Source organism: Lygodium microphyllum, chromosome 4, assembly GCF_053477565.2.
Source record: "Lygodium microphyllum isolate KBCC chromosome 4, Lygodium_microphyllum_v1.1.10, whole genome shotgun sequence".
Classification (NCBI taxonomy): domain Eukaryota; kingdom Viridiplantae; phylum Streptophyta; class Polypodiopsida; order Schizaeales; family Lygodiaceae; genus Lygodium; species Lygodium microphyllum.
The window spans coordinates 18507357-18533644 of record NC_141138.1 but is presented as its reverse complement, the minus strand read 5'-3'; positions in this window follow the sequence as shown (position 1 = coordinate 18533644).

Genomic DNA, 26288 nt, shown 5'->3' with positions numbered 1-26288 from the left:
GCGGGAGGTCTGGTACAGGCGAACTGGGCATTCTTTGTTGCTCTTCTTTAGCATCCTGCTCAAAGTCCAGACCCTCTTCGAAATTCTGCTCGACAGTTAAAGTTCCTGTATAATGGGCCTTGCTTGCGTCTTGCAAGTCAAATGGGCTCATTGCTTCAAGACGAGTATCCAATGGAGGGTTTAGCCCATGACAAGACTTTGACATGTACTGGGTGATATCCATGGGTAGGGCATACTTCAAAAGGGACACACATCTAGGATAGTAGGCTTCCAAACTTAACCCAGATTGCTTCAAGCTAGAGAATTCACTCATTTTCAGTGTGTGATAAGCCAATGGGAGGTATCGCACACATACAACTTCCTTCAATTTTTCCTGAGTAATGGTTGCTTCCACAACCCCTTGGTCCTTACACCATTGCTTCGGACTTTACCCACCATCAGCTTCAATTTAGCTATCAACCTGATTTGGAGGAGTAGTACTTATGGTAGTGAAGTAATCCTCCATAGATTTGATCCAAATTTTTGCTTTAGACTCGACATTCTTTCCTTTGTTGTAAAACTTGGGCGGTATGATTTGCTTGAGAAGGAATTTCTTCTCTTGCACTTCAGCCAAAGTAAGCATAGACATGGAAGGTGCAATACCCTAATTTTGTTAACATTTGCAAGATTAGTTACACATCTTGCATGCTTACAATATTTGCCTCTCTTCAAAGTTTTCAACACCAAACTCCACAAATTTTAAATTTAGAGCATAAGGTTAATATGAAGTACACAATATTGCAAAAATTGGAGAGTCTTTTATTATTCATGGCTTACAATAGAGCTAACTAGATTTCTTTATTACATTATGTAGATAATTGGAATCAACCTAGAGAGAACTTTGGGTTGCAATAGTCCTGACTGTGAAATTTAGATACATCAATATTTTTATAGGTTGGAGGTTCATCAAATATACTTAGGACTTTGTATTTTTGGGGAAGATTTGGGAAACCATCTTTACAATAATTATAGCAGCACGAGTGCCCTAAAATGACAACACGCTCAGTTGGGAGAATATAGAGCACTTGATGATAAAGATAATGGTTCTGGTAAATCCATTCTCCATCTATGTTGAAGATGAGAATTAGGCATAATTGTTTAAAATAAATAGATTGAACAATCTAAGTTCTTCCATCCACTTGATTCTTTTAAGGTTATCTTGAAGGTAGGCAAGCCGATATGCACTGATGAAGCAATAGACTCTGCTTCGCATCCACCAACACTCCCAATACAGTGGCAAAGGATTATACATACACTCCAATATCCTCATGAAACAATCCCACCAATCAAAATAAAGGGAGTGCATTGCTAAGGTAAACATTCCTTGAAATACCAAGAATTTTTACCAATCTTCATTATTCTAAAAGAGATTCCACCTATAATTAGAGAGTGACTTTTTTTTTGCATCAAATGTTTCCTTAAACAAGGTTACAAACAAATCTTCATATACATTGATTCCATTTCTATTTGATACTACATGTAATGTGACTGCTCAAGACATCCTTAGTGGTATGGATTTAGTGGTCCATTGAGAATTTTCTAGGTGTGCAGTGTCACTCGGTACTCTTTTGAATAACACAAGATTTGCTGCCTGCACTCTCTCGAGCCCACTATGCAATAGAAAGTCTTGGCCATTCCCGCAAGAATCGACCTAAATTTCTATTTCTAAGTAAAGTAAAGTCTCCTATTTAGGTTAACTAGCATCAATCTTTGAGTAACTACTTGTGCTAGATTGTGACTTGTATTGCACTTAGTTCAAGGAGAGTGAGAAACGAGGGGGAGTATGAGTACATAGACCCCTCTACCTGGAGGGGAGCTACAAGCTCTACCCTGAGACCTACGGACCACTTATTGCTCAAGTATTTCGAACCGAGCGGCCATGGCTACCTCTCACATAGCCGACGCGCAATGCCTACCTTACGGGTGTGGTGAGCTTACCTTGATGCTTGATCGAGTACCCTCCTCTTTCTTGCACACCGGTAGCTCCACGATCCTTGAGGCAAGCTCAAGCAACCTCAATCCCTCTCCCATGAGCTTCATCCTCCATAGCCAAGCACGAGACAAGAGAAGAGAAGAGAAGAGGGGAAGATGAAGAGAGAAGATGGAGAGAAGATGGAGAGCTTCTTCTCCAAGATCCCTCACTCGCACACAATCACTCCCTCACACTCTCTCAATCCCTCAATCAAGCACAAGCAAGAAGGCAAGAAACAAGAGAAGAAGAAGAAGAAGCTTTGGCCACACACAAGAATGAGCTTCTCATTCACTTTTTTGAACTTTATATACATGCCCTACTTTTCACGTGCAGTCATCCCCTTTTTTTACATGGCCGGCCATTAGCCTAGGCCCATTTCTCATTTCCCACCGTTCTAGTCTATCCTATTCCCAACTAATGCATACAATTTTCATAGGATGAGCCTAGCGCTCTCTTAGATATATCAGCATGGTTAAATGATGATGTCAAGAATGACAATGCTCGTGAAGATGTGCTTATTATAGGGGTTAAGAAGAAGGTTAGATTCTCCAAGTTGAAGATGGAGACTATGCCTATACCAAAGCACAGTGATGCTAGGCAGCAACATATGGGTTTGTCTTATGACAGGGAAGTGGTTCATGATGGATATGTTCCTCAAAGTCTTGGTGAAGCTTGCTCTTTGGTTGCAGGGTTACATCTGTTCATGAAGGGTGAAGCTTCAGGAGATGAAAAAGTCATAAACAAAGGATCCACAAACTCCTTTGACTTAACATTCTCAAGATCATTCAATGCATGATCATGAGACGAATCTTTATCATAATAGTCAACCATTATCCCATCCACTAATTTCTGTCTTTTAAATGCAGTAACCTTGTCCATACTTGGAGATTCCCAAAGTAAAGGATGCAATGTTGGACATACAACCTGCAAATGAGCATATAAACCAGCTAACATAGGTCCAAGTCTACTTTTCTGTTGCTGCTGCTTACGAATTGTTGGCACATGAACTTCCTGCATCAATTTGTCATATAAAGTTCCTGACCAATTTGAAATCCCGACATTTTCTGCATACCATAAAATACCAAAGGTATCCTTTGTTATTACATTAGCCTTTATGAACAATAAAAACCGCTGCATGAACCATTTGATGAAAAACCTCCTCTTTGCATCTGCATGCCTTAACACATACTGATTTCGAACACTTGTAGGAAGCCCAAACTCCAGCTGCATAGCTTCATCTATGCACCGCCAATGCTTTGGCCGATCATTAAGCGCAAGAGAGAAAACATGAGCTAATAAAGTAGAAGTAAGCTCCAATCTTCCACCAACTTTGCCACTTTCTCGAATCATAAGTAACTGCTGTTGAGCAGGTATATTATTTCCCCAAGCCTCTCATGGTAGCTCTGCATAATCAAGCAACCCAATTTGCATTAACCAGCCCCTGGTATTGGGTTCTTTGGTATCCATAAGTATAGAGCAATCAAGCATAGGAGTAGGCAACTCACCGTCATCTTCACTCGACATTACAAAAGGCGTTTTTGGCATGGAATTCTTGACTTTCGATGGCATTGTATCAGGTGGACTATCACTAGAGTCATCATCCTAGTCCTGGGCTGCTCTCGGCTGCTGTCGTGCCCTCTTAACAGATAGCTTCGAATTATTCTTTTGTCTTGTCTTCACCATGGCTGCATCAGCGACGACCTGCTGCGAATTAGGAATGAAAAGAGATGAAGAAAACGATGAAGCTTGATGGCGTGAAGTCGCAGAGAAACGCTATTGAATTGGCGCAGGCGACTGCACACGAGTCTTCTTAGCCATAATTTTCCCTTTTTCCACTTGCCTTACCTGACCATGAGTCAAACTCCTTGAAAACAGAGACATGGTAACATAACGATTGCCACTTGTACTCCCCCTAAGTTGAACATGAGAGTCTTGTTGCTTCAAACCCACCTCATGCAACTGAAACTTGATAAGTTCACACAATAAAAATACCAATAGAACTGGAGTTGAAGACAGTTGATCTTCTAAAGGATCACATAAACATCCCAAGTTAAAAGGTAGATATCTTTTCAAAGCATAATTTTCCATGGCCATGATACCACTTTGCCCAATCATGATTGCAGGACAAAGAAATTTAAAAAGATAATCCTCATAAAGTAAATTCCAAGAGCCAACTTTGAATATCATATATTGCCACCACTTCATGTAGTACCATTGAACCTTTACATTGAGATAGAACAATTGACAAATAAATTGCACTTCATAGAGCATTACTGAAGTTTGCCTCACTTTTTCATGTTCACCACAAGTGATACACAAGATAACATCATCAGCTAATTGCTCACCATAAAAGAATAGTTCTTTTTGCCAAAAACTAAGCCAGGACACCCTAAAAACAATAATGAGAGTCATAGAATCATAAAGTGCTCCATGAGGTAAGATGCCACAGATTACTCCATGAGACAACAATGCTGGAATTTGAACCAAATTTAGTGCAACTGGTTCTTGTTCAACTCCATAGAGTACCTTATCATAATCCGGTTGAACTAACCTTCTTAATCTAAATCCATTCACTGCAGGCTTAATAATTTCACCCTGTAAAGTAGTCAACACAAAAGTGCCTTGACCAACATCTTTCAAAACTTCATAGGGACCAGTGTACCTTAACTTTAACTTCCCTGGGTGCTTCCCAAGCCATGAATTATACACCATAACCAAATCCCCTTCTTTGATTATCTTCTTTTTAATATGCCTATTAACCCATGCCTATCTTCTTGACTGCACCACCCCTTGAAGGTAGTGAGCTATAATCCGATCTTCCTCTATACTGGAACAACTTCAGGAGCCTATCATGAAGTGATTCTTCTGGACACAACCTATAAGCAACCGCTATCCTCAAACTAGGCACCAAAAATTCCATGGGAACAACTACCTCAAGTCCACAAACCAACTTAAAAGGAGTTAAGCCTGTTGACACCTTATATGCTATACGAAAGGACCATAACATCGAATCTAACTTTGTATCCCAATCCTTACGGTTATCAGCCACAATTTTCTTAAGAATTCGAAGTAAAATCTTATTTGAACTTTCAGCCTGTCCATTTGCCTAAGGGTGATAAGGTGTAGACTTCTTATGAAGGATCATATGCTTAGCAGTAAGCTCTTTGATTACTTCATTCAGAAAATGCTTACCCTGATCACTTACCAACTCTATGGGGCATCCAAAATGGGTCATGATATTAGAGTACAAAAACTAAGCTACACTTGCCGCTTTATTATCCCGTAATGCTTTGGCTTCAACCCACTTAGTACAATAATCGGTACAAACCAGAATATATTGATTCTTACTCTGACGAGCAGCTGGCTTGATGGGGCCCATAAAATCAATACCCCACTTTTGAAATGGTTCCAAAGGTAAACCTGGATGATCCTGCATTCGATCTCGAGATTGAGGTTGACCCTCCTTCATACAAGTAATGCATTCTTTAGCATATTGATGAGCAACTTTGAGCACAGTTGGCCACCACAATCCCGCTTGAAGAACCTTTCTAGCTGTAATCTGACTAGAGAAATGCCCTCCAATTATTCCTGCATGTGCTTCATGGAGAACTGCAGGCTGCTCTTGAACAGTTACACACCTTCTTAGCACATTATCAATGCCTCTCCTATAAAGAACTCCCAAAATAACTTGATAGCTCCTGCTTTGTAATGCCAATCTTCTACGGTGGTCTCTAGACAAATCTGGAGGCATCACTCCATGAAGCAAAAACTGTAACATTTGATCATAGAAGGAATTAAATTGACTTACTTGAACATTGAATAATTCTCCATCAGGCAACTAATCATTCACCCCCACTACAGGGTCCACTGACTCAATTCTACTCAGAAAATTAGCCACCGCATGCTCTTTATCTGGTGTATGTATTATTTTGTAATCAAACTCTTGCAATAATAACATCCACCTTGCCAATCTTCCTGTAAGCTGTGGCTTGTTAATAAGATACAACAAAGCCTGATGATCCACATGAAAAACAACTTGGTTCCCCAACAAGTAATATCTAAATTTTTGCAATGCAAAGTTCATCCCCAAAGCTCCCGTTCAGTAACAGTATAATTCTTCTCAGCTGTTGTAAGCCGTCTGCTTGCATAATAGACAGGTCTGAACCAACCAACAACCCTTTCCTGCATCAAGACTGCACCTACTGCAATATCAGATGCATCAACAAATACATGAAACGGAATATCCCATTGTGGTGGTTGCAAAACTAGTGCTACAACCAGCATCTTTTTCAATATAGCAAAAGCTTTATCCTGGTCATGCCTCCACACAAACTGAACCCCTTTCTTGGTCAACAATGTTAGTGGAGCACAAATATGAACTAGATACCTCAAATACCTGCTATGCCATTTGACCTGCCCCACAAAGCGCATCACTTCTTGAACTATTGTAGGTACTACAACCTTCTGAACTGCTTGAATCTTCCTTGAATCAATAGCCATACCCTCTTCTGAAATAATATGCCCCAACAAAACTCCTCTTTTAGCAGCAAAAACAGAATTGAAAGGGTTAAGGGACATGCCAAATTGACGTCATCTTTCAAAACAAAGTCTAAGATGCTGCAAATGATCCACTTTCTTACCAAATACACAAAATCATCTATGAAGACCCTCATAAAAGATGTAAGATAAGGATCAAAGGTTTTATGAGCTGCACCCTGAAATTCTGGGGGTCCATTCTTCAAACCAAAATTCATGACAATACTCACAAAAACACCCCATTCGATTACAAAAGTTGTCTTATCCATATCTTCCGGATGCATACGAATCTGATTATAGCCACAGAAACCATCCAAAAAACTATAAATCTCATGGCCCGCCACATCATCCAATAAAGAATCCGTGAAGGGAAGAAGGAATGGGTCAGTAATAGTTGCTGCATTCAACTTTTTGTAATCTACACAAACCCGTATTTTGCCATTCTTTTTAGGCACCACCACAATTGGTGACAACCAAGTCACTTCATTAACATGGCGGATAAAACCCACTCGAAGAAGTTTGTCAATCTTTTCCTTCACCTGTTTAGCATAATTAGGATTCATACGACACCGTTTTTGCATAATCAGCTTTGCATCTGCCTTTAAATTAATTCTATGCTGACACACCTTTGGATCAAAGCCCTTCATATCCGTATATTCCCAAGCACAAATATCCTGAAAGTCCCTACACAACTTAATTAATTGCTGTTTGAAATCTTCCTCAATGAAAATACTCACCTTTATCGGCTTAGAACCTATTTCAGCTTCCAAATACACTTCTTGGACATCATCCTCAAAGAGTTTAGCTGACTTATGCATAGAATGCTCATATTTTAGCTCTGCATCTATAATAGCTTGCTGACTCGCTTTGTCTAAATCCTCCTCTGCATCCAAAGAAGGCTTCTTTTGGTCTTTAAGTGTTCCCAAATCTGTGTTTTTTCTTCCCTCAGAAGTAACATTACTTTCCACCACCAAATTACTATTCTGCTGCATGAAATCACTACTCTGCTCCATGAAGTCACTGTCCTGCTTCATGGAGCAAACAGTTTGTTGCATCAAATTACTCTGCTGATGCATGGGGTAACTGTTTTGTTCTGAAGATAAAACCACTTCTGATGATAATACCGCTGGAAATACCCTATACTGAGCCAAAATTTTATGAACATCCACTTTAAAAACTGGTACAACTGTGGGGTTAGCTTGCATAAAAAGTTCCTCCTCATCATCCTCAATCTCAGGTGCAACATTGATTGTCTGAGCAACTAACGGATGGTACTTAGGTTCCAAAATTACCCAATTACTTGTGGACAACTTGACCTCCTTACTTCCATTAGGAATAGTCACTGTATCTGAGCCCCAATCCTGCTTCAACTTGGCTAGTCTAATCCACGTTCTTCCCAACAGCATATTATATGAATCTCCTAAACCTTCCATACGAAGAACAACAAAACTAACCTTGAACTTCAGCTCGGCTATCCAAATAAGTTGATTCTTTAATATTCCCAATGGCTGAATTCTTCTTTGATCTACCATTTTAACTTGAAATGGTGCTGCCACAAGTCCTTGCAACTTATGTGCCAAATACATCTCTTTAGGCAAAATATTAACTCCAGAACCTCCATCTAGAAGAAGATCATCAAACTTGCTACCCAAATAGTCAACTTGAATAGTTGGAACTTTATAGTCTACCACCGCCATCTGTGTGGGAATCACCGCTTGACAATCTGAAGTCTGCTCTCGATCCATAGCATAATGCTTAAACACTTCATCCTGATTTGACATAATCTTAGCTAAAAGCTTCTCTTTAAACCTTGGAATTAAATCAAGGATTTGTTCCAAAGTCAACTGTAATGAAGATCTGGCTAGTGCAGCAAACAACTCATGAGAACCATGCAATGCCTCATAAGGCTTCAAACTTTGTGAGTGTTTACTGAACTGCATTCCTGACACAAACATATCCTTCTGATTTCCTCATGAAGCAGCTGACTGTCTTGAACTTCATGAGGAAATTCTGCAACTTTAAGCTGTTTTGAAGTCTGTTTTTTCTGAAACTCCATAACTTCATTGTAGCTCCCCGGTCTGCATTCCCCTTTCAGCCCTATGGCATACCCATAACTCACAGTTAGGTCCAGACATGTGTCCCTGCTTGCCACAGTAATAGCAAGGTCCTCACTGCTTCTGTTGAACATTATTCCACTGCCTTGGCTGGTCAGTACCCCATTGCTTAGGTGGCTGACCCTTCCTACCAAAGCCTCTAAATCCTCTTTGCTGTGCCAATTCAGGTGCAATTTGGTTAATTGATGCTGCCCGAAATGCTGTTTGCTGCCTTGCATTCCGTACAACTGGATTATACCAGCATTCTCTAGCCTCATGACCCACTTTCTAACAAATGGTACATGACTTTACACTTCTGGAAGTTTTCAATACTCCCATCCCCAACAGTTGCTTCTTAATTTTTGTTTCCAACCTTTTCTCCAAGGCCGTTTTTTCCTCTTTCTCTTTTCCCTTCTTGCTATCCCTAGAAGAGGTTTTATCTTTCCTGGATTTCTTTTTGTATCTCCTCTGTGTATGCTTACTTCGATCATCATGTGAGTCACTTGATTCGGTTTCCGACTCAGAGCCTGATGAAGTATCTTCCTCCTCACTACTATCCTCTGGATCAGAACCATCAGATTCAAAGTCTGAAGAGTCATGTTTACTCTTCTTCTTGGATCTACTCTTACCAAGCCTCTTTTCCACTCGTTGGGCTGCTTCAACCAGCCGATCTATACTATTATTGTTTCCAATTTTTGCATTAGCAATTGCCGCTGCAATAGCTTTGTCCAAACCCTTAACAAAATAAGAGTATTTTAACTCCATAGAAGGTCTATCTTCCCGATTCAACCTATTTAATAGATTTTTAAATTTATGTGCGTAATCCTACACTAACATTTTCTTCTGCTTGATCTGCTTCAACCTTTTCAACACATCAGTAGCTGTCTTATGCTTTCTAAACCTACTTAAGAAAGCGGTTTTAAGGTCAACATATGTGGTAAAGTATCCAGCATCATAAGTACTATACCAATCCATAGCTTTACCCTTGAAGGTTGCAGCAAACTGCTGTAATTTAACTTGATCCCCAAACATATTGTTGAAGCCACTAGCCACCCACCTTGTCTCGAACTGAGCGACATGACAATCTGGGTCTTCCTTCCTCCTCCCTGAGAATTTAGATGCCCTAACCTTAGGGTTAAGTGGTGGATTAGGATTCATAATTCGGAACTTCTTCTTCTTCAATGGGGGTAAGGGATCAAAAGTTAAAGACTTCCTAGCAGTACCCACTGGTCTCCTTAACACGACTACACTTCCTAACACCAAATGATGTAATCGCTGTGCTGCACGATCCGGAGGAGTTGAAAGATCTTGTAAGTTAAGTACTCCTTTTGCTTCATCAGGAGAGCTTGAGGGAGATTCAGTAGACGACGCAGGGGAATGATACACAGTAGCGGTACCAGCAGCAAAGGTACCAACATCCTGGAACTCCTCTCCAAAAGATGGAAACTCCCCCTCATCCAGGGTGTCAATTCCTCCTGCTTCCCGGCTGTCGTTCTGCAATAACTCCCTCTGTTGTCTTGCCAATAACTCCCGTAATTCTCTGGATTTGCTTCGGGTTAGAATAACATTTGATCGGTATGGGTAATTTGCTGACATATATGAAGAAATGCAAAGTTAAACTTGTAATCTGCATCATGCTACTTGAAGCAATATACCACTGCCCCAAGAAGCAACTAGATTTTCAGATATATATCATCAAAGAAAAATATTTAGACTATGGTTCAACATCCAGAAATAAAAACCACATAAAGAGTGTTAAATTGTCTTGATCCTAGTTCTGATTCTTCATGTAGAAAACTTCTGCTTCACGCAGAAAACTGTTGCTTCATGCAGCAACTGCGAACATCTGGGTTTAACCTTCATCATTCTAAATAATGTTTTGACACAGAGGTTCCAAGAAGGCAATGGCAGGATCGCCAAAGTGTTGCTGCCCTTTCTATGCAGAATACATAAAAGAACAAAGAAATACTTCATGAAGTAAATACCTAATCTCACACCCAGAAATCATGGTAACTCAGAACCAACCATAGGAAAGCATAGATACACTACATTCAGCACCACTAATCAGAAAACAGAGAATAAATCACACAAGACATGCTATAAACGAGATCAAGATTTCAGCCATGATGGCGCCAACTGCCAGATCCTCTTCATAATTAGATAGAAACATCATACATCAGGCATGATCATCACCAGTGATCAGATAGACAAGAAGAACACACAAAATGCCTCATCAGGTCACGTTTTTTAACTGCCCCCAAAACTGCACTTCATGAGGCAGTAAACTTCATAAGACATATAAAGGCTGCTTTACATAGGAAATAGTAATAACTAAGGTAATGCACCATTCTAAGGGTAAATGTAGTGTCAAGCCAACGGCTAATAATGGGTCTAACCTTGGGCAAGCCCTTGGTAATGTCCCACACTTGAGGACCCAGTTTGTGCGTCGTTGGAGGTGCAGTGCAAAACTTAGGGTGACAGGTCTGAAAGTCCTGCCCTTGATGTGCCCCAAGTGTGAAGTGGGGAAGGGGCTAGGGAGAACCCTAGATGCAGTGAGTGTGGTGCACAATAACAATGAAGGGAGACTACAAGCACATGTGAAGTGTTCTCCTTGTTAACCTGCTTATTAGTAGTAGATTCATCTTTCAGCTTTGCTATTTTTTGCTATTGTCTTTCTCTCCAGTCACCTTGTCTTTGTTTCCTTGTGGCTTTTTCTCTCTTTTTTTCTTTTTTTTTCTTTTTTTTTTAAAGAATGAGAGAGTGAATACAATTGGCAAGGCATATCACACCCATTTAATCACGGGGCGGTCGCAGGCATTGAGATAAGAATGCGCGACTTTGTAGGTATTCTTTAATATCGGCCTTAGCTCTCAAAGGAGTGGTTGACAAGAAAGGGTGATTACACCTTGTGAAGCGGGTGTCACTCATATTTTCTAAGAGCTCTAGACAGAAGGAAGGAAGGAGAGTAGCCCGCATCATTAACCTAGTCATAGCTCTACTATTCCTAGGTTGATATCAAAGAAGAGTGGGGGGAGATGGGCTTCCTCTGCTGCGGGTTTTTGGAGTAGCAAGAATTTGATAAGTTGGAGGTAATTACAAGTGGTCAAAAACGTTGGATCTGGGCAGGAGGAGAAGTCTGCAAGGAAATGATTTATAGAAGAAAGTATATCCTCTAACCTAAACACTAAGCATTCCTCAGGGCTCCTAGCATTTACATTATATATTTTTGGGAAGTCGTAATCCCCATGCAAGTCTCTATCATAGTCCACTCCATGCCTATGGGGGTAGGGCATGTAGATAGGATCATTACGCTCTTCGGGGAGTGAACTGCAAAAGGCGGTCCATGCAGCAAAACTGGTGTCCCAAATCCTCCTCTGCCATTTTGGCTGTGCCTCGTAGCCTTGGACAGTTTTGGGAACCAGATTGACCTTATCTTCCCAGTAATCCTGTGGCTCTTGTCGCCACCTAGTCATTATCATGCTCCTCTCTTCTATCCACCTGTTTGCAAGTTCATTAGCCAGCAAATGAAAGCTCAAACGTCCTTTTATGGAACTCTCGCTGACGCCAGATGACCAACTCCTAGGGCCAGTCTACAGGATATGTATCATTTCTCAGTGGCATGGGCTCTTCAGGAAGTTGTCTTGGAATTGTGTGTGCTCGGCGTTGGGCCTCCTCAGCTAATTCATGTCTTCTTCTCCTTGCTGCAACTATGTGCTCAGGCAGATGGGCATCTGCAGGTTCTTCCTGTGGGAGATCGGGTTGAGGCAGACTCGGCATTCTTTGTTGCTCTTCTTCATCACCTTGCTCGAAATCCGGACCCTCTTTGACATGTCGCTCAACCACAGATGGGATGACTGGCAGTGGTGGTGGTGGCTATTCATGCTCCTCAAAACCTAGCTCCTTGAGCTCAGCAGTGGAAAGGCCCGTACAGCGTAAGTAGCGGAATTGTTGCTCCTTAGTGATCCCTGTACTCGTTGGGAGCTCCCGCTCTTGAAGACCATATCTTAGAGCTCGGGTAGTTAGCTCCAACTTTCTTTTCACCTTTTCCACTAGATCATCGCCCTCAACTTGTGTGACATGGAGTACCGTGTTGAGGAAGGCCTGCTGTTGTGTTTTAGTAGTTATTTCGGTAGCTTCAACCCTGGCTTCGGCAAGCATTCTTTTGCATTCTGCCACTGCCAGGCGTTCGGTCAAGTCCCTCACCCTGTCAAAATTATTCCTTTTCCACTCCATAGCTCTTTCCTCCAGCCTTTTTCTCTCTTCCTCCAGTTGGCTCGCTAGGGTGGTTACTACCTGTTGTTGCTCATTTGTTAAAAACCACAACTAGTTCCTTTCTCTTAACTTCTGAGCCAGCTGCTCTTCAACAATCCCTTTGGCTTGATCTACAATGCTGAGCCTTTAGTGCACCTCAGCCAGTACTTCTGATTTTTCCTGCACCAGCTGTTCTTGGCTTTGGATCTTAGCAAAGAATAGCCTTTTTTTATTGAAAGCCATGGCCATGAGGGCCTCTACATCTTCCTGGGAGGTCTCCAGCGCATCTTGTAATCTTTGCACTTCATCTTGTAGCCGTTTTGCTTCTACTACTGAGACTCTTGGCGTGTTTTGTTCTTCTAGCTCCTGCCACAAACGGAGCTGCATGGTATGTTCTTGTGGTATACTGGCTTCGCCTTCCTGAAACTCCTGTCTTAGCGTTTCCACTCGAGCGACCTTTTGCTGTAGATCATTGTATTGCTGCACTAGTAGCTTTAGACTCCTTTGCTCTGCCACCAGGTTCTGCTCTTCATCTTCCAGTCTTTGTCTAAGGCGGCTTTCGTTGTCCTGGGCTTCCTTTGTTTTTGCTACTAGCTAGTCCTGCAGGGCCTTCATTTCTCTTCGTCCGTCGGCTCCCTGCCTTGAAACTTCTAGCCTAAGCGTAGCTGATGTTTCTTTTTCTTTTTCTAGCTCCATCAAGGCCAATTTCTTCTCTTCTTTTGCCTTGTCCAGTTGTGCCAATAGCTCAGCTACATATGCATCATAGTCAGTGTCGGCAGGCATGGGAGTATGGGGTGTGGTGGTTGATGCCTCCAGCCTTTGTCTTTTAGGGTCTTGCCGTGACTCTGCATCTGCAGCAGCGGGCCTTTTCAATCTGGTTTCTGGCACGATCTTGGCCACTTTGCTCACTAGCATTTGCACCATGTTCATTAGCTGTGCCGTGTCGAGGGGAGGTGTGGGCTGTGTGGCGGTTGCAGTCATGGTTTCAGTCGTTGCAGGCACAAAAGAGGAAGGAAGTGGATGTAGTAGGGACTTGCCCTTGCCTACAGCCACTGGAGCTGTTTTCACACTTGCACTAGCTTCGGCTTTATGACGGGGGCTCACGGGTTCGAGCTCTCCACCCCCGTGGGTCTCTTCCATAGATCTTCGTGTAGCCTCTGCCAACTCGGCCAGCTTCTTCAGTCTCTGCTCTTTAGCTTCTTCTTCCGCCCTTCTTTTCCTGTCCTCTTATGTCTTCTTTGACTCTTCTCTTATCTTTGCAAGCTCTTCCTCCTCTTTCCTCCTTCTTTCTTCCTCAGCCCTCCTAGACTCTCTTTGAGCCCTCTTGATTTCCGCTCGTTCTTCTTTGCTTACTTTCTCTTTCCTTTCCTTTTGTCTCATGTCCCCTTTCTTTCATTCTTATGGTTTGCTTGCTTGTGTAGGCGGCACCTCCTGTTCTCCCTTGTCACTTATTGTTCTTTCGCTTGATTCTTCTCCTTCGTGGTGAGGTGGGCTTTGATGCGGTGGGCTTTGATGTGCAACTCTTCCTTGACTCGAGCATCCTTCATTGCTTCATCTATGATGGCTGTCAAAACACCACCATATCTAATTGTGGCTGCCTTTGAGGCAAGTTTCTTCCTTATGGAGCGTGCGGTTGAGGCAGGGGATTCTCCTCCTGCTGGTGCTTCCGCTGGAGTGAGAAGGGCAGCTGAGCTTTGAATGGTTTTCTGCACAAACCCATTCCAGTCTACCTCCTCAGGGACTCCTGCTGCGATGCTTTCTAACAATGGGACCCCGATCCTGTTCATCAATGCATTGTACCTTTGGCCCGAGAAGAGTGTGTGGATCATCTTCGCTTGCAATTTCACTGCTAGATCCGGGATGTCAGCCAAGCTGATTCCATCCACGGTGTGCACCTCTTCTTTCTTTATCCCCAGCATGGCGTAAACATCCCTTCTCGGCCGCCTCTCTTTCTTGGGTACGAGCCCCAAGGCCTTCTCTACGATTGCCGCATTGAGGGGCACTTCAATTCTTCTTTCATGCTCCCCTATCCTCACTGTGACAGTGCCACAGTTCCTGCCCTTGTCAAAGTTCCTCAGAAATTCAGCACACATGCCATAATCCACGGCCTGCCCCACCTTTTCCATATACTTGTGGAGGTGGCATATGTCCCCAATTCTTTGACTGCAGGTTCCTCCAAGATGGCCTCATCCAAGTTCAACGTATACTTGAAGGTGAATTGACTGAATCCTTGTGTCTCGACGCTAATACCGAACTTGGTCATCTCTTCTTCAAAAAATGGGAGTTTTCCCCCTTTGTCTTGTCCTGCCATGGTGGTTACCTGTCAACACACCATGCCAACATTAATGCTTAAAAATCAGCTTATTTCTAACAAAACTCAATTTTAAGAGAAAAATGTATGTGTCAAAAATTGGTATACTTGCTTAGATCTTGAATTTTAGAGACAGGCTCACAGCAGCAATTGCTATTGTTTTCCCTTTGCATTATCTTCCATTGAGACTCAATTAATCATAACATTTTGCTAGATAGCATGACTCTCATTTTGCTCTGCTCTTGCTCCCATTGCTCCCCCCCCCCGTCTTGGAACTTTCAAGGAATCCTTCCTAGGATTAGCATAGGAAGTACGAGGCAAATGCTATTTTTCATGGATTGACTTACTTAGCCAATAACCAATCATAGAAGCTTGGATTGTATTCGAGTTGGGCATGACAATCAAGAGCAGATGGTTGGATGGAGACTTGGGAGATGTAGGTCAAGACATCGTGAAAGAGATCTCCAGTATTAAGGCGGCTTGCAACATGTAATTCCTCCTCCGTAAGGAATTGGTCAATGTAAGGGTGAACAAGTACATGATCATCTAAATGCTGGTTGCGGGTGATGGCCAAAACCCTAAACGAGATAGGTGCCACATAAGTAGGGTCATATTCGACGGTTTTAATTGCCTTGCGTTGCTCAGCATTGGTCATTATCCGGCAACCTTTTTTCTCCCATTGGATTCTCAGAGCAAACCACTGCTGCAAGAACGTGGAAGGCGAGCTTGCCATCTGCATGAGCTCTTGCAACTCGCGCTCAGGAACAGAATGAGGAGGCTTACGATATGAAGTGATTAGTCTTCTGAGGGCAGCTTGCTTCTTCGAGATTTCGTCGTTTGCTATCAGTTCAGCGGCAATTTTGGGAAATTTACAGGTCATAAGTTCGTATTCTTCCCAAGTGCATGGTAATGCACGAACATCCGAAGCAAGTGTTTTGTCAAGAAGACCTAGGTCTAGCCTCTCATAACTTCTAGCGAATGTAGTGAAAGTTTTATCCAACATCTTGATGCAGGTTACTAAGTCATCCCCAGAAGTCACGGCGGGGTCTTTACCCAAGGAAATGTTGGGGGTAAAGGCGACTCCGCCGTGCCGCCCCGTGTATCACTACACTGATAGTACCCGCCACTGCACACTGCAGGTGGCGGGCGCCCGTCACGTCACTTTATTCTTTATTCTTTTAGTGACAGTTTGAATAAAGGAAGGCCCGGTCACACATTGTGACTGTTGGAGTTCCCATTTCTTGTCTCTCTTGGCATTCTCTTGCTCGAGCTCGACTCGGTGCTTCCCGATCTTCGCATTGACTCGCTTCACACATTGGGTCTCCATCCCGATAGCCATAGCCGACCTCTCGAGCTCCCGACTCTCCCCGGCTTCCCGAGCTCCATCCCGGCCTTCTTGACCTTCATCAGGGCCTTGCCCTTGAGGTATTGCTTCAGCATTTGCAGGCATTTGAGTGTATTCCCAGTTTGAAACAGGGCAAGAACAAAGGGCAGCCACTCTTCTTGAGCTCCATAGCTCATATCTTCCCTCCCCTTTGCATTGGGCCTTCATGGCTTGGTATGTGCCTACCTTGGGCCATCATTGAGCCCCCCCACACTCAACATTCAGCCACGTTGATCAACAGCCATTTTCCAGCAACTCACGCTGATTTCAACGCACCTATTCAGCCCTCCCCTCCTCACGTGTTGAAGCTGCAGCCACTTGATCTTCATCAAGCCCTTGTGTGTGGCCTATTGGGGCTTATTTTGGAGCCCCCCAACCATCATAACTCCACGTGATTGGCAGCAGCACTCCAGGCCTCAACACACTGAATATGGCACCCATTTTCAGACTTTGACCTCCACGTTTTACAGCTCAATGCTTTGTTGCTCATGGAGCACTCATCATTGGCCTATTTGAAGGGCATTTGAGCCATTTTTTGGATGTCATTTTGATGCTTTGGCTTGACATTGAGGTTGGGAGCCGATCATTCTCAGTTTTGAAACTGTCATTCACTGCATAATGGTGCTGGAAACAGGGCAGCACCCCTAACACTGACATTTGTTGCTTATGCCTCATTCCATTGGAGCTATTTGATGCCCGTATGCGGTCTACTTCCTACCCGGATGTATTGGGGATGTATGCATTTGGTTTGACCATGATTTTGGCTTGAATTCGAGGCTGAAATCTACTATTTAGAATAGTAAATACATGCTGGAATAACAGTGGGCTAAAGGTACTTTACATGCTTTGGCACTTACCTACCGATACCGGATGTATGCTTTGAGCTTTGGCATGATGTCTCTGACATTTGGGGACGACTTGGAGCATATGTATGAGATTATGGGATGCTTTTGAGCTTCACATTAGCTCCATCTTCACTGGCATTTGGACCAACTTGGCATGCTCGTGGACCGCCTATGCCTCATGTCTCTGCTTGATAGTTAGGCTTTTGCATTACATGCTTTGGTTCGTGACATATGCTATTTGGTTCATGTATGCCATACCGACATTTGGAGCTTGGATTTGGATGTATTTGAGCATTCCTGGCTTACTTGATCACTGATCTTGGTTGCTATTTGGATGTCATTGAGTTGACCGAGAGCTTATTTGGGCTTATGTATTGCTTCATGGTTAATACGACCGGTGCTTCATGTATGTCATGCTCTCTTGGATGCGCTTGATGCATTGACAGGGTCACTTATCACTAATGCTTTCTCTTGGGTTGTTTGAGCTTCTGAGCTCGCTTTGTACGCCTTTTGTGCCAGTGGGAGCATTTTACATGCTTGCTTGACCTTTGACAGTTGCATGCTATTGGAGCACTTACATGTATTTGGAGCAGTTTATGTCTTGAGCAGCTACATACGCATTGAGACTTTGGGATCATACTCCGATCTTTATGGATATGCATTGATGTACTCTTGGTTCACAGGATGCTTATGAGCTGAGTCTCATATTTGGATCTTTCTCTTTGAGCAGACACCTATTTGTGTCAGGTTTTGGCAGTTACAGGAACACTTTGCCTAGAGTGTCTGGGGGTGTGCCTTTCACTGGCAGATGTTATTTTGACATGCTTCGATGTTGAGCTCATGTTCTTTTCACTGTCATTGGCCTTGCTTATGTCCGTTTCATGCCGGCTTTGGACCTAGCATTGTTTGCTTGACATTGGATCCTATTTTGGGACAGTTTGCTCTCTAGACTGCATACCTGCAATTTATTACAGCAAGCAGTTATTGGTGGACTGAGCAGTATTTTTTATGCTGAAATATCCTGATTTGGTGTACCGCACCTAGTACTAAGTGGGCAGCATCTTTTGGCACACTTTTCTCGCCATTTGGAGCTCATTTCAGTGAATTTTGGGCATTTTCTGCAGTAAAACAGCCAGCAGTTTTATATTGCCTGTGCATTTCGAGCCTGCATTATGGCGTCCTCTTCGACTGATAATGCCATATTTAACATCACAAAGTTGGATGGTACCAACTACTCTTATTGGAAGAGTCAAATTTGGCAGGTCTTGGTGCAGAAATCTCAAATTAAGCCACTTCGGTTGAGTGGGGAGTAGCCTGAAACTATGGACAATGACGACTGGCTTGAACTTGATGAGCTATGCAAGTCCACGATTGTATTGTCTCTCACTGAACAGGTACATTATAATGTATTTGAGGAAGCACAGAGTGCATGGGATCTATGGAATAAGATCAAGAATCTTTATGATAAGAAAAGTCGCGAGTCAGATGTACTGGTTGAAGCAGCTTATGGATCTGCGCATGAAGGATGATGCGACCATGTCTGCTCACTTGAGCCAGTTTCATGCCATCTTGAAGAATTTGACTTCGCAAAGCATTACCTTTAATGAGGATGTCACTCCTCTCTTTTTGCTTGGGACTCTGAATGAGTCATGGGATGTTTTCCGTATTGCTCTTTGTGCCTCTAGTGCTACTCTAAAATTGGCAGATGTTGAGAGTGCTCTTCTTCAGGAAGAGGTGAATCGCAAAAACTTGGATGCCTCTCGTGGTAGTCATGCTTTGATAGTTAGAGGCAGGAATGACAGGTATGACTGTGGTAATGGCCGAGGTCGTGACTCGCTGAAGGGTCGGTCTAAATCTCGTGGCAAGTCGCGTAGTAAGTCGCGTGGGCGCAATGCAAATGTCACTTGTCATCATTGTGGGAAAAAGGGCCATATTAGACCACAGTGTCATGAGTTGCGCAATGAGAAGCGCAAGGATAAGGGGAAAGATAAAGTGCAGGAGAAGTCCTCTGATCGCAGCATAGTACCTGCGAAGTCCAGCGTCAAGATTGAGGAAATTAATGTCACGCAAACTCAGGAGTCCAATGGTGGTGATGAGTTTATACTTGCAGCTAGTTCTTCGGATGCTTCACACTTGACTGAGACATCTAGTATGTATGCACAGTGCTGGTTATTGGATTCAGGAGCATCCTTCCATGTGACGCCTTACCGTGAGTGGTTCCACTCTTACCGCACTATATCTGGTTCAGTCAGACTTGGAGACGACAGGTCTCTTTACATTGTGGGCATGGGTGATATTCAGTTGCAGTTTTCCACTGGCAGTTCATTTTTGCTTAGGGATGTACGTCATGTACCTGCACTTACGCGCAGTCTTATGTCTGCAGGACAGCTGGATGATGCAGGATTTCATGTATGTTTTGGGGATTCTGCCTGGAAGATTACTCGTGGCAGACTTGTGCTTGCTAGAGGCGCCAAGGCTAGTAGCCTCTATCCTCTTGTTGTATCTGGGTCTTCTGCAGACCATGTTTTGGCAGTGGGCTCTATCCCACATGTATCACTTTGGCATGCCCGTTTGGGGCATATCTTTGAAGGGAATGAAAATGTTATCTGGTTTGCAGTATCTTCCGCCTTTGGACTATGCACGTTTTGACTCGTGTGATCATTGTCTTTATGATAAGCAGAATAGGTCTACGCATAAGAAATCGGGTAGGCCACGCATGAGTGAGCCCTTGGCATTGGTGCATTCCGATGTTTGTGGGCCTATGCCTTGCATGTCTATGGGTGGCACGAAGTACTTCGTTACCTTCATTGATGATTTTTCTAGTAAAGTGTGGGCTTATCCCATAAAGCAGAAGTCCGATGTCTTGGCAGTTTTTCAGAGATGGCTTGCTCTTGTTGAGAACCAGATTGGGTATAGGCTGAAATGCCTTAGGACAGATAATGGGGGAGAATATGTCTCGCATGCTTTTGAGCAGTTTTGTGATGACAGGGGTATTAAGCGTCAATTGACTGCCCCTTACACCCCACCCTAGAATGGTTTGGCTGAGCACATGAACAGGACTATTCAGGAGCGTGTGCGCTCTATGCTTAGCCATGCAGGCCTACCCCAGAGTTTTTGGACTGAGGCAATTAGTACGGCAGTGCATGTTATAAACCGATCGCCTTCCAGTGGATTGGATTTCCAGGTTGTAGAGGAAGTTTGGGCTGGTAAGCCACCCTCTTATGCGCATCTCCGTGTCTTTGGATGTGAGGCATTCTGCCATGTGCCCAAGGACAAGAGGAGTAAATTGGATCCAAAGAGCATTAAATGCATATTCCTTGGCTATGGTGAGTCAGGAGAGATGGGCTATCGCCTATGGGATCCGCAGGCGCGGAAAATAGTTCGCAGCCATGATGTCGTCTTCCATGAAGACAAGATGCACAGGCAGCCTGAGAAGGTGGTTGAGATCCGCAGAGTGATCTTTCAGGAGGAGCCTAGAGCTCCAGCACAGCCAGTAGTATAGCCTGCAGCAGTTCCTCCACAGGGCCAGGGTGTTGGACAGGCAATTAGACAGGCAGCAGAGCCTGCGGTGAGACGGTCTACTAGAGACAGGACGTCCACCTGACAGATTTCAGCCCTCTATGCATTATGTTTTAGTTACAGATGCAGGAGAGCCTTTCACTTATGATGAGGCTATGCGCAGGGGTGACAATCACTCCTGGGAGAGGGCTATGCAGTCTGAGATAGACTCCCTGCATAAGAATGAGACTTGGGATTTGGTTGCCTTGCCTAAGGGCAAGAAGGCTTTGCCATGCAAGTGGGTGTACAAGCTGAAAAGTACCCTTGGACACCCCAAGCCGGCATACAAGGCTAGATTAGTAGCAAAGGGTTTTAAGCAGGAACATGGTGTGGACTTTGATGAGGTCTTCTCTCATGTGGTTAAGATGACCACCCTGCGCTTAGTCTTGGCTTTGGTTGCACAGCTTGACTTAGATCTATATCAGATGGATGTCAAGACGGCTTTTCTACATGGGGACTTGCATGATGAGATCTATATGGATCAGCTTAAGGGCTTTGCAGAACCTGGCAGGGAGCACCTAGTGTGCAAGTTGAAGAAGAGCTTGTATGGCTTGAAGCAGGCACCTAGGGAATGGTATCATAAGTTTGATGCCTTTATGCAGTCACAGGGCTACAGTAGGAGTGCTATGGATCCGTGTCTTTACACGAAGAAAGCCCGTGATGGCAGTTTGCTTATCTTGGTACTCTATGTTGATGATATGCTGATAGCAGGGAAAGCTCATGATGAGCTAGATGCTCTTAAATCTCAGCTGAAGAAGAGCTTTGAGATGAAGGATTTGGGACAGGCCTCACATATACTTGGGATGCGCATTAAGCGCGATAGGCATCAGGGGCTTTTGTATCTCTCACAGCGGGAGTACATTCATAAAGTCCTTGAGCGCTTCCGCATGCAGGACGTAAAGCCTATTGGCTGTCCATTACCTTCTTATGTGAAGGTATCATAGGCCGATTGTCCGCAGAGAGATGAGCAAAGGGCCGAGATGGCCAAGGTCCCTTATGCTTCAGCCGTGGGCAGTTTGATGTATGCCATGATAGCCACTCGTCCAGATATTGCGCATGTAGTTGGTGTTGTGGCACGCTATATGGCTACACCTGGCAGTAGACATTGGGATGCCGTGAAGGGTATCATGAGGTACCTGAAGGGCACAGCAGATATGTATATTTGCTATGGCAGCCAGGATACAAGGGTCGTGGGGTACACTGACTCCGATTATGCAGGACATGCAGATAGTAGGAAGTCCACTTCTGGCTATGTATTCACCTATGCTGGAGGGGCTGTCTCTTGGATGTCCAGGGTTCAGAAGTGTACGACTTTGTCTACCACTGAGGCCGAGTATGTTGCAGCCATTGAGGCTTGCAAGGAGGCCATATGGTTAGGCTGTCTAGTTGCTGACCTTGGGATTGATGCTACACCTACACTGCATTTGGATTCTATGAGTGCCATTCAGTTGGCTAAGAATCCGGTCTTCCATGCGAAGACGAAACACATTGAGGTGAGGTATCACTTCATACGTGGTGTCGTGGAGGACAGGTCTGTTGACCTTGTCAAGATCTCCACTGACGAGAATCCTGCAGATCTGCTCACGAAGAGCCTCACTACTGAGCGCTTTGCCTTCCTCAGGAGGTTGATGGGCGTTGGATGAGATGTCGCCTTTCCTCATCCCTTGTACCTATGTACATTTGTACTGTCTTTTCTTTTTTCTTTTCTCTCTCACTAGGGCAGATTCGCCTTTAAGTGGGAGGTTGTTGGGGGTAAAGGCGCCTCCGCCGTGCCGCCCCGTATATTACTACACTGACAGTACCCGCCACTGCACACTGCAGGTGGCGGGCGCCCGTCACGTCACTTTATTCTTTATTCTTTTAGTGACAGTTTGAATAAAGGAAGGCCCGGTCACACATTGTGACTGTTGGAGTTCCCATTTCTTGTCTCTCTCTTTCTTGCTCTTGCTCTCCCGCCATAGCTCACATGCAAGCTTCGATCCTTCTCACCTTTCAGGAAAGGAAAGGTCATACCGCGTAGGAAGGTTTAAGACCTGCTGGTGGGAATGGTGCAAATGGACTGGATAGTGGTGACTCCATCATTGGTGTCACAAGTGTGGCTTTGCACTCCGAAGCACTTTGAGGTGCTGTAGAAAGCTCTGGGGGCATGGGAGTTGTGCTAGGTTCTGAGTGAGCAGTCATGGGGGTATTTAAGCTCTCTAGATTAGGTAAGTCTAAGGCTTGTGGCATTTTTTTTGGTCGATACATGAGCTGGGGCTTACTAGCCATAGCGGGCAATGGTTTACTGACTATGGCCTGGGCACCCTGTGTGCAAGCCTCCCTTACTAGGGTGAGGTTGCTTGTAGATGAGCTTTTAAACTTGCCATTTTTAGGCACCCAAATCTAGGGGTTGCCCTCGTAGTATCCTTGTGCTCGCAAGAGATCTTTGGGGATCCATCGCGGCGTGGTTGTGTGTCTACGTCGATAGCGTCTAGACTGCCTCTTAGGCCGTGATGGGCTGATTATTTTGGCATTTAGAATCACATTTGGGTGGTCTACCCGGATGTGGTCTTTGCCATTTTGGCACCCATATAAGCTTGGACTCCTTGGCCTTGTGAGCACTCTTGGTGGGTTTGGGCCTAGGGTCGAGAGCCTGGCATGAAGCCTTAGTTTTCTTCTGTTTAGACTTGGGCTGAAGCGTGGTTGTAGGGGTTTCTACCGATGGCTTCGTAATGGTGGAGGAGTCAGGACAACCCTTGCTAAAAGTTGTCACTATACGCACATTGCCTATAGCAAGATGAATGTGGTTTAGGTTGTAATCCACATTACAGTTCGTTTGCTTCTTGAAAGTACGACCTAATAGTGACATATTATCAACTCCTTTAGTGTCAGGCAACACATGGAAGAAAGCTGGTAAACTTTCAAACTCGATAGAAACGACTACCTTGCACTTCCCTAGGAGTGAATAAGCATTACCCCCAAACGGGGTGAGTTTGGCATTAGTGGGCTGTAGTTTCAGTTGACCAATGCGTGTCCAATGGTCATGCGTCAAGAAGTTGTAGTCGGCACCTTCATCAATCAAGGCATCGAAAGAATACGTCACTCTTGTTATGACTGTGATTCGTAGATACGCCGGTGCCACTGCTTCTTCGTCCTGATCTGTAAGGTCGGTTATAGTAGCCATGCAGACGTTCAGTGGGGGTTCTAGCATGGGTGGCTCATGTAATGGATGGGAAGGAGGATAGTACTTCTTTATGCGGCTACCATTAAAAAAGCCTATTCCTTCGCCTTCAAGTGTCTCTAACTCAACATTCCCTGTTCTACCAATCATGTATACTCTGAAAGGCCCTAGCCCCCGAAACTTCATCTTCTGTTTATGTCCTTTTACAGAGTATAGCAGAACAAGGTCCCCTTGTTCAAAGTCTCCTTGTTTGACATGCTTGTCAAACCACATCTTTCGTCGAGCCTTCTCACAAATCAGAGAGTGAGTGGCGAGGAGTCGGGTCTCCGTTAGGCGCTCTAACTCCACTAAGCGATTGGTCCAAGCCTCTCTTCCCTCCCAACGCTCCTGGACTGCTATCCTTAAGCTAGGGATGAAGAATTCTAAGGGTAAAATGGCTTCAGTTCCATACGTCAGCCTAAAAGGCGTCTGTCCTACAGCCGTTTTATAAGCTGTGCGATAGGCCCACAAGGCCACCATTAGCTTGTTGTCCCAGACACTTCTTGAAGTAGACACTACCTTTGTAAGCACGTTGACTAAGATTTTATTCATGGATTCGGCTCGGCCATTAGCCTGAGGGTAATAGGGAGAGGACTTTTCGATGAATTATTAGGAAGGTAGAGAGCAGGTGGGAAATCACCTCATTAATGAAGTGCGTGCCTTGGTCGCTTACAAGTTCGATTGGACAGCCAAACCGTGAAATGACCTGCTCTCACAAGAACTTTGCAGCGGTTCTAGCATCATTCTTCCTCGTGGCTCGTGCCTCTGCCCACTTCATTAAATAATCGGTTGCCACTATGATGTAGCAAGCTTGGGAATATTGTGCCGTAGGACTGATAGGTTCAATAAAATTAATGCCCCATTTTTCAAAGGGTTGTCGGGCTATGACAGGGGTCAACTCCATCTTGTCTTTCCGCACAGGCACTTTGGTCCTTTGGCACTCATCGCAGTGCTTTATGAATTTAGCTGCATCGCGGAAAAGGGTGGGCCACCATAGTTGGGATTGTAGCATCTTTCAGGCAGTTGTGTCCCCGCTAAAGTGTCCTCCAGTGATTTCGCCATGTGCTTCTTTCAATGCATTGTGCATCTCGTTCTCACATACGCATCTGCGCAATAAACCGTATTGTCCCAACCTATAGAGTTGGCCGGCTATCAGTTGGTATGGCTGAATTTTCAGGATAAGTCTTCTCAGTCAGGCCTTCTTAATGGGTCTCTCAGGTAGTCCGCTCTCTAGCACTTGCACTATGTCATCGGCCCAGTACGGCTTCAGATCAGCTTTAAACAATTCTCTCTCTCTAGACAGGTTAAAGAGATGAGCATCCGGTAAATCGTCAGGTATGCCTTGTCCAGCGGCTTCTCCTGTGGGTATGCGGGACATGTGGTCAGCCATGTAATGCTGCTTTTCTTTGCGTACAACCACAGAGAAGTCAAACTCCAGTAGAAGGAGTAACCATCTAGCTATGCGTCGGGTAGCGCAAGGCTTGTTCACAAGATATAGCAAGGCTTGATGGTCAACAAAGAAGACAAAGGGAGTGGCCAACAGGTAATGCCTAAATTTCTTTATCGCAAATACCATGGCCAACCCCTCCCTTTCTGTCGTGGAATAGTTCATCTCGGTCTCTATTAGCTGCCTGCTGGTGGCAAAACTCACCGGGTAATCTAAGTTATGTTCACCAGGCTGGCATAGCACGGCTCCAATAGCGAACTTAGAGGCATCTATGTGTACATGAAACGTTATGTTCCAGTCTGGGGCTCGTAAGATTGGTGCAGTAGTGAGAGCCTTTTTCAACTCCTCATATGCGCACTGGCATTCCTCAGTCCACTCGAACACTATCAACAGCTTGTACAATGGTCTAGCAATTAGTGGGTAATTTAGTACAAAGCATTGATAATATCTAATGTGTCCTAAGAAGCATTGAACTCCCTTGTAGTTATTGGGTGGCGGTAAGTCAACAGTGAATCTGACTTTAGAAAAGTCAGTGGCAATGCCGTTCCTTGATACTACGTGCCCTAAGATGCATCCGTGTTTCACCCAGAGCTGGCACTTTAAGGGGTTCAACGAGAGGTGGTACAACCTACACCTTTCAAAGACAACTCTCA